The 8,879-nt window shown below is 46.5% G+C and overlaps 1 protein-coding gene across 4 annotated transcripts in view; it reads left to right on the top strand.

Moving 5' to 3' along the window:
* The first annotated feature begins 1,222 nt into the window (after positions 1-1,222).
* Positions 1,223-8,879, top strand: part of TBC1D1 (TBC1 domain family member 1) — a 224,955-nt gene continuing 217,298 nt past the window's right edge. For all 4 annotated transcript variants that reach the window (XM_019414376.2, XM_019414372.2, XM_019414365.2 and 1 more), the window contains exon 1: positions 1,223-1,333. The gene's annotated coding sequence lies outside the window, so the exon portion shown is untranslated. The remainder of the gene's footprint in view (positions 1,334-8,879) is intronic.

The raw sequence follows: 8,879 nt of genomic DNA, 5'->3' as shown, positions 1-8,879 counted from the left end.
TGGGAGACCACTCCCCGCCCCTGCCCCCGCCCCCCTCTTCCATCTCCCGGGTCTCTCTTTCCACCCCGAGGCCGCTGGGAACTTCCCCGAATCCCACTCTAGGGCAAGTGCAGAGAGGGGAGGAGAGGCGAGGCGAGGGGTGTGTGAGTGAGTGTGTGTGTGTGTGTGTGTGTGTGTGTGTGTGTGCGCGCGCTGGACCGGCGGGAGGGAAGAGGAGCCGGATCGCGCGGCTGCGTCACCCGCGCAGTTCAGAAATGGGGCTGACTGGGGTTTCATTGGGGGACGACACTTCAGCCTTCACTGTTTCCCTGAGCCGCTGATTTTCCTGTCTCGCCTGCCAGCGCCCCACAGAATGGCCCTGCCTCGGTTCACTCCTTGCCTTTGTGTGCAACCCTGGGACAGGAAGAAGGGGTGATGGGGAGAAGGGCCAGGTGGCTTGGCCGCCCTCCTGTGCTCCGCGCGGTTTTCACTGTGTCCATTTCGCGAGGCGAAAGCGAGGGTGCAGATGAGGCGACGCTAGCGCGGGGCAGCGAAGGGCGGGCTGGCGGTGCCACCTGCTGAGAGCGCAGCGGGACGCGAGCGGCGGGCAGCACCACCTGCTATAAATAGGCTGCCGAGGACAGGGTGTGCGACCGCACATCCCGCCGCGAGGGCCTTCATCACGCGCGGGGCCCCGAGTCCCCGGAGCCCAGGCGGACGGCGGGCCAGGACCCTGCGTCGGGGCTGGCTGGGGCGGCGCCCCGACACCCCCGCCCCCCACCCTCCGGACTGGCGGGCTGAGGATGGGCCGTCCCGCGGGGGAGAGGCACGGAGAGGAGGGAGGCCGCGGCGGACCCGCACTGCAGCAGCTGTTGCCCGCGTGGGACTCGCCTGTCCCGGCCGCGCCGCTCGCGCAGAGTCACAAGGCGCAGAGGGGAGGGAGGGAGCACCGCGTCCCCCTCTCAGGTCCCTGGGGACCGAGTTGGGAGATCCCGGCTTCTGCCCTCCCCTCGCCTCCCCCGCGCTCGCCCAGCCCGGGGAGGAGGAAACGCGAGCCGCGCGCAGACACCTCCCCCTCCTCCTCCTCTGCCGCCGCCGCCGCTGCCGCCGCCGCCGGCGCAGCCCCCGCGCCACGGTGCCTGTTGCTGCGGCCGCCGCGGGACCCGCCGGGTCCTCAGCCCGGTGAAGAAGAGGCGGGAGCCGAGCGGAGGGGATCCCGGCCGGCCCCCCGCGGCGGAAAAGCGCAGCCGGCCCGGCACGATGGGCGCCCCGCCCGCGCAGGCCGGCCCCACGCCGCCCCCGAGCACCTGCGCGCCCCGGAGGGGCCCCGGGCTCTGAGCGCGCCGCGGCACAGGTAGGTGCTTTCTGGGTCTCCCGCACCGCCCGCGGCATCTCGCCCCCCTCCCCCCGCACCCAAAGCCTGAGCTCCCCGGCCGGCGAAGCTGGAATTCAGCGGCCCAAGGGCGTTCTTGCCGTGCTCGCCGCACCGGGGGCTTCCGGGGTGGGTGGGGTTCATTGCCACCTCCTCGCCCCCTACTTGGACGAAAGTGAAACCTTGAAGTTCATAACCACCCAGGAGCTCCCACGGGCACCTTTCTCCTGCCTCCTTTCACTCCTGCTGGCTCGGTATCCACCCCCTCCCGCCAAATATCTCTGGGGCTGTTGTGTTTGTAGGGTGACCGGATTAGGAGGAGAGTGGTCAAAGTGACCCCATATCATCCTTTAAAAGTTCAGGGTACTTTGCAGTAGTAACTTTGGCAGCTCCACCGGAGCGCACAACATTTCTTTCTATGGGCACATCCTGTACCAGTCATTTTGAAACCCTGCTTAATTGTTTCTAGCAGCTTCCTGATGGGTCTGTGATTATGAGGCTCCTCAAACTTTAGCACACACTGTTGTTGTTTTAAGAGATTGTTTTCTTTGAAATCCACCTAGAGGTGGCTTTACCTGTTGTTGTTATTTTATTTAAAATATGTTATTCTCTGAAAGTGGCTTAAAAAGGAAAAGAAATTGAAAGTGGTGATTGTTCCTCCCACCGAACAGTTGAATTTTCAGAGTGCTTTACATTAATGGATGTGTGTAGATGTCTCATTCTTCCTTTTAGATGGTTGGATGATTGCACTTATTAATATACTCAGACTTTAAAAGAGCATTTTGGGATGAACTGGTTTAAATGGCTCACGCCAGGAAACTCCGTTATCTCTACAAATCCAGACTTCAAAACTCTTGGCACTGCACTTAAGCTGAACTGCAGGGATCTTGACAGAAACCCCTTCCTCTGGAAAGCAGACTCTCATTCCCTTCCCAGTTTTGATGCAGTTGGTAAGAGTTGAAGCATAGCCACCCCTGGGTTTTGTTATGTTTTCAGAGCCTGCTCTGGGTGGGAGGGGCAGAGGGTGGAAGACTGACTGGAGACCTGTGGTTAAGATCCTGGGTATCCACCTTGCTAAATGACTCTCCTGTGTTTCCGGGCTCTTCATGTTCTATTACTCAGTTGGGTTAGGGATCCCCGAAGCAGCTAGACTTGTGATGCCTTCTCTTGCTTGGGGCGGAGGTGTTCCTCATGATCAGCTCTTTCCTGAGAATCCTGAAGATTGTCTGAAGGAATAAGAACATTGCATGAAACAGTTTGTATAAAAAAGGATTGACTGCTTTGCAAACAGGTGTTGTAACAACTGTTTGAAATGGAATGCTTATCACAGTCTTGAATCTCCCGGTTTCTCTTTCTTCTTTTCTTTCTTTCTTTCTTTCTTTCTTTCTTTCTTTTACCAAGTTACAGTGAAATTAGACCATAAAAAGGGCTTTCTCCTGAGATTTATCTGCAAGTAACCATTGGCATAATATGAGCTCCTGGATTGTGGACACAGTTGTGAATTAAAGGGTGCATGTGAAATGTTTAGGGGATATTTTCCAAAGTGAACACAAGAGGAGTATCCTGAGACTATTAATTGAGTGCAAGGAGATGTGAAAGGGACTAAGTGTGGCTCACATCAGTAAATAAAATCATCAGGTGATAATTAAAATAAATGTCTTTATATTGATCTGTCCAGGCATTTGCAAACCAGTAAAATGGGGGGAAATTCGTTGGTGTGTTATAAGTTTTATTAACGTCGAATTAAAGTTTTGCAGATGGGACTCCTGCCATAGTCTACCACTGTCTTTCCCACTGAGAGCTCTGGGGATTTCCCTTTCACCATGATAGCATTTCTGGTTGGGTGCAGTTGTGTCAGTATTGGGATGACTTTTCTCCCCATGACATTGTTTGTCACAGTACGGGAGGCTATGAGGAAGGAGTGAGGGACTCTGAGGAAACTCAGCTTGCCTCTTCTCCCTGATTATCCACCTGTCGACAGACAGTCTTTGTCCTCCATTTCCCGAAAAGGCAGCCTCGACCAGAAAGGCTGCCTCACACTCAAATACATCCCGTTGGAGCCAGGTGTGGGTGGGCGCCTCCTTTCTGCCAGATCTTCTAGGACCTTCTAGGACGTACCATGGGTAAGCAGTGCTGCGCCAAGCCCCCCATTCACACCAGCTTGTCCAATCATTATGGCGCCAGGAGTAGGGATGCCTGCTTGAGAGGATTCTGTCTTTGAATACGCCTTTAATTTTATCTTGTCAAAATGACAACTCCCTCAGGCCCCTTTTCCTCTTTTCATGGCGGCATGTCTCGAAGTTCCCCAGCCTCTGTTCTTTACACTCCCCAGATGACCTAAGTCTGCTTATGTGTTGGCATGGTTTGCTTTACCCTTTTCCCTGTTTGCTGGGCTGCACTTCTTAAGTATAATGGCCACGTTAGTCCCAACATGTGACATGTTTTCCAGCCTTTTTCTTTTGTTGAACATTAAAATTTGGAGGATCAGAGTCTGTTCGTTAAAGTGACAGGGAGTCCACTTGGGGGATAAGCAGTGTTGGGTTTGTAGCCCCCTGGTGATGGCAGAGGATTTAGGTTTTCAGAGCAGAACTGGTGCCTTACCGTTGCCTTTGCTAACTTTTATCTTCATTTTTTCTTTTCCAACCCCACATTCCCCACATTTGGTTAAAAAGATTTTTTTAGAGACACGAAGGTTTCTATTTTCACAATTTTTGACATTTTCAAGCTGAGATTTCCATTTGATGGGTTCTTAGATTTTAAGGGCAAGTGTCGGTTTTCAGGTTTTGAATGTTTAGAAAAGAATTTGTCATATTTGGGCCATATGAAAAATCATGACACTTGGGTTTCAGTAAAGTTGTGCAGAATGTAGGAAATACGTTTTAGCACCCATAAAGGGGCATTTAATTTTGAGTATGCCTGTTTCCTTTGTGACAGGCAGAAGTATTTTTCTCTTAAAAAGAGCGAGTATTGGGACACCTAGCTGACTCAGTCAGAAGAGCATGTGACTCTTGATCTTGAGGTTGTGAGTTTGAGCCCCATGTTGGGCATAGAGATTACTTAAAAATAATATCTTACAAAAATAATATCTTGAAAAAAGAGAGTCTACTTATTTAACAATACATTATTTATGATCAGTAAATCTAAGCTTCCAAAGAAGGTAAGTACTTACGAGATTGTTGTCAAACTTAATGAATTTATACATGTAAAGTTCTTAGAACAGTGCCAGATACATGGTGAGCACACAATGCATATTACTTATTGCTATTATTATATCATACCTTATATAATATATTGTTATATTATACTTACTATTATATGATACCTTATGTATATAATACCTATATTATAACATAAGGTATAATTTTGACATTACATTTGGATTAATGAGACCAAGCAAAATTTAGATAGAGAGATATTTTAGAGTTATTCCCTTCTAGAGATGTTTATATCACAAAGAACAGATATTTGGGCATAAGACAAATCCTACCTTCACCATTAGTCAGGGGACCTTTATAGAAAATGGGGATGATAAAACATACTTCTCAGAGTTGTAAGAATACAGAAGATCATATATGTAATGTCCCAGAAGAGGTGGTTGGTCAGTAAGTATTCCTCTAGCAAAGTGGTTAAGAGCAAACACAAAGTCTGGAGTGGAAGGATCTGGGTTCAAAACTTGGTTCTGCCACTTGTTGCTAGTATGACCTTGGGCAAGTGACCTTATTTCTCTGTGCCAGCAATTTCTGTCTCATCTCTTGTCTTTAAGTTGGAGGTGATAATGGTAAAAGTCCATTAGAGTCCTTATTTACATATGATACTAATCGTCTTTATTGTCCGGGGTTGTTGTAAGAGCTAAATCAGTTAACAGTCACATAGTAAGTGCTATTATGTGTTAACAATTATTATTATTATTATTATTATTATTATTATTATTATTATTATTGGGAGAATAAGTTAAAGCAGCCATGCCGGAGGGAAGTGTATGCATAATCCCTGAAGGCTACTAGGACCCCCACTCTCACCCCTTCATCCTCTTCCGTACAGTAGCAGAGAATACAAGAAGTGGCCATGGCATTCTAAAGGACTAGTCTAGTCTTAAATTGGCTCTGATTCATGTAGGAAGGAAGTCATTCAAAACATCAGTACTTTACGTGTCAATTTAGAAAGGTGCATACCGGGGCTGGAGCAGCCTTGGTGATGAAAAGGTTGGATCCGCCAGCTCCAGGAGCTCTGTGTGATGGCTCTGTGTGAAAAATAGCCTACCACGCAAAAGATCTTTGGAGCCCAAGGGCAATTCCTAGGTAGCAGCACACTGCTCTGATTGGGCGGGATTCGGGGACAAATAGTGGAGCCACGCCACAGTGATCTTACTGCATGAGATTAGAGTATTTGGGTAGCAGAATAATTCTGTTCAGCCATGTTCCCACTCTATCTGGGGTGAAGAACAGAAAAACTAAACAACTGATTTGTAAGGGGAAATGAATAGCTATCTGGGACTCTGCCCATCATAGGAGTCTCCGACAGCTACCCAGTCTTGGTTGGTTCCTAACCTGGCTTGGAGCTAGAAGCTTCAACATCTCTCCCTCTATCCCTCTCCTTCACCCTCCTCCCCTCCCACCAGCACACTGAGAAGGTAGGGGCTGAGTCTGCAGTGGCGGTGGCATTGCTAGCTTCTGGAAAGTTCCCCGTCATACCCGCTGTGGTTTGCTGGGAGGGCGTGGAAAGGGGCTGGGAAAAGAGAGCGTTCCCAATGGCGGCTTGCTCACTCCCACCATCTCTTTGCTCGCTTCCTGATCAATAAACCCTATTCTTTCTTCATGTACCTCCCCCACATTTGTATTCTTGACAGGAAGATGAAGCAGCTTTCTATCCCCACACAATGTCGGGACATTTGGTATTATACATTGTGAAAATTAGATTTACCAGATTTTAGAGATAGAAGACAATTTGAGGATGATCTTGTTCCATTCTCTTACAAGAATAAATTTGAGACTCAGAGGTTAAGTGACTTGCTTTCACAACTTCACGCTTGAAAGCATTTTCATGAGGAAACTGAGGTTCTTTGCAGTACTTGGATGGCAGTCAGTGATCGGATTGTCCTAATTCTGTCACCCAACTTGGACAAACCACTTAACTTCTCCAGAACCAAGCTTCCTCAGTTCAAATATAAGAGCTTAAAAGAGCTTAAAAGGACATTCCTAGCTCTCAGATTTTATAATACTTAGTGCATGGGATGTTTGATATAGGATAGTTGATCTAGGACTCACTAAGAAGATTATCACAACTGTTCTAATAAAAGAGTATCTTTGTGTTTGGGGTGCCCACCATGTTTATGGACTGTGGTAGGTAGGAGTGGTGTAGAATACACATGGTCTCTGTCAGGGATAGAGCTTTTACATATGAATCTACGAACAAAAACGTGACTAGAAGTCCCCTGGAGTAACAGATCATAGTATTTCTTACTGAGGGTACGATGCACAATGAGATGCACAAGAGAGCCCTCTTAGAATAGCTGGTTCTATCTGGGAATTACAGTCACATGGCATGCAAATGATGTGGACTGATATGGTTTAAAACATGATTAATATAATTTGAATAGTTCATCTGTTTCATGGAACTTTTTATTAAAAAGAAGTGCAATTACTCACCTAGTCTAAGTTATCATGAATCTTCTGTCAGCAGAATTTGAATTGATTATAAATAATTATCGTCATCTCTGGGGTAGAACTTATTTTTTTAAAGTTTTATTTATGTAAGTAATCTCTACACCCAATGTGGGGTTCGAACTCATGAGCCTGAGATCAAGAGTTCCATGCTCTTCCAGCTGAGCCAGCCAGCGCTCCCTGGGGTAGAACTTATTATGTGATAGTTTACAAATGGTATTAAGGACCAATCTATGTTTTACAGGGAGACTAAGAATGTGCCATAGCTGGTTCAACAATGAAGACTTTAAACATTCAAATAGTTTTGTCAATGACTTGGCAGAACTAATTTGATGACTGATTATTTACTAAATGTTTGGAATGACTACATTGTGTACATTTTTTACACTAGGTGTATATTGCCCCACGAGAAAACTAAAAATAATTTTGTATATTGTTGCCACCATATTAAGAATTGCCTCATCTACACTAATTGATAGATCTCAGGTCTCTCCTTTGTAATAATTCTAGTACTTCTTTAAACATGTCTTGGGATTAGCGGCTGTCAACAGTTAGAACTTGAACCAGATTCAGTTACAAGAGTGAAGTCGAGCCAGACATTTAATCTCTCACCAGGTGAGAGAGAGAAAAAAGAAGAGAGAGAGAAAACATTTATGGGGTTATATAGACTTCAAGTCTGTTTTCATCAACAGAAGGTTTACTTTAAAAGAGAAGAGATAAGGGAATACATTTCCATGAACTATGTTAGAGCTCTAAAGTATGAGTTTATTTCTGAACTTTTGAACATTTAACATAAAAAACTAGCTCCAAACTGTGTTCAAATACTATTACAAAAGTGCAATCATTGTATATGCATATATATCACATAGAAAGAGATAGAGTTAAAAGAATAGACTTTAGTTCTATGTCAGGAAAGGTTTAGCATTTGAATATTGAATATTCTTAGCTCATACATAGCTGTCTTTTCTCTTATCTCCTCACATGGTGGAAGGGGGCAAGGGAGCACTCTGAGTCTCTATGAGGGCACCAATCCCATTTATAAGGGCTTCAGCCTCATGACCAAATCACCTCTCAAAGGCCTGACTTCCAAATACTATCACATTGGGGATTACAATTTCAGCATTCAGTCTGTAGCAGTGACCCCTTGGCCTTTGGCTTGGCCAGTGAAATAGCGATACTGTTTACAGAGACAGAGTTTATGGGAAGGAAGAGAAGTTCTGGGAAGGGGGGAGGTGAGACTGAGTCAGTTTAAAAATAATAAATTGTGGTTGAGGGGCCTCTCGGCTATTCAGATAGGAATATTGAATGGCCTGCCCTCATCTGGATCTCAGGAAGGAGGTTCAATGGGAGACAAACGCACGGGGCTCATCAATGCATATGTGATAGATGATGGTCTTGTGTAGCATTCAAGGGGATGGGTGGAGAATCAGGAGCAAACTCTCCCACACCCACCTGTGATGAGCACCTCGAGCTCTCCAGGTCTCAGTGACCCAGGCCATAACGGTGGCAATACTAGTAGTCTGTAACTGAGACTAAGGTTGGAGATGAAAGTTGTTGTAAAGACGGAATGAGATCACCCCTGAAATGTGCCTGGGTTGCAAAAGTAAGCTGTTAGCAGCAGCAGGAATTTTAGAATGTGGTTGTGGACACCCAGCCATTAGGTAAGACTGTCCAAAGAAAGCAGGTGGAATGAGGAGAGGGGATGGAGTCAAATGGGGAAAAAGCCATCAAGGAACCTGAAAAGAAGTAACCAGAGAAGTAAGATGAGAAACAGAAGGGTTTCAAGCAGGAAGGAGTGGTCCCCAATGAGAAATTCATCAGAAAGGACAAGACACTTAAGGACTATTTTGGCCCCTTTGGATTTCACA

Source organism: Panthera pardus, unplaced genomic scaffold (assembly GCF_024362965.1).
Source record: "Panthera pardus isolate Hobbes unplaced genomic scaffold, ASM2436296v1 HiC_scaffold_13, whole genome shotgun sequence".
NCBI lineage: Eukaryota > Metazoa > Chordata > Mammalia > Carnivora > Felidae > Panthera > Panthera pardus.
Note: the sequence above shows the minus strand (reverse complement) of the source record. Positions and strands in the feature narration are given on the sequence as shown.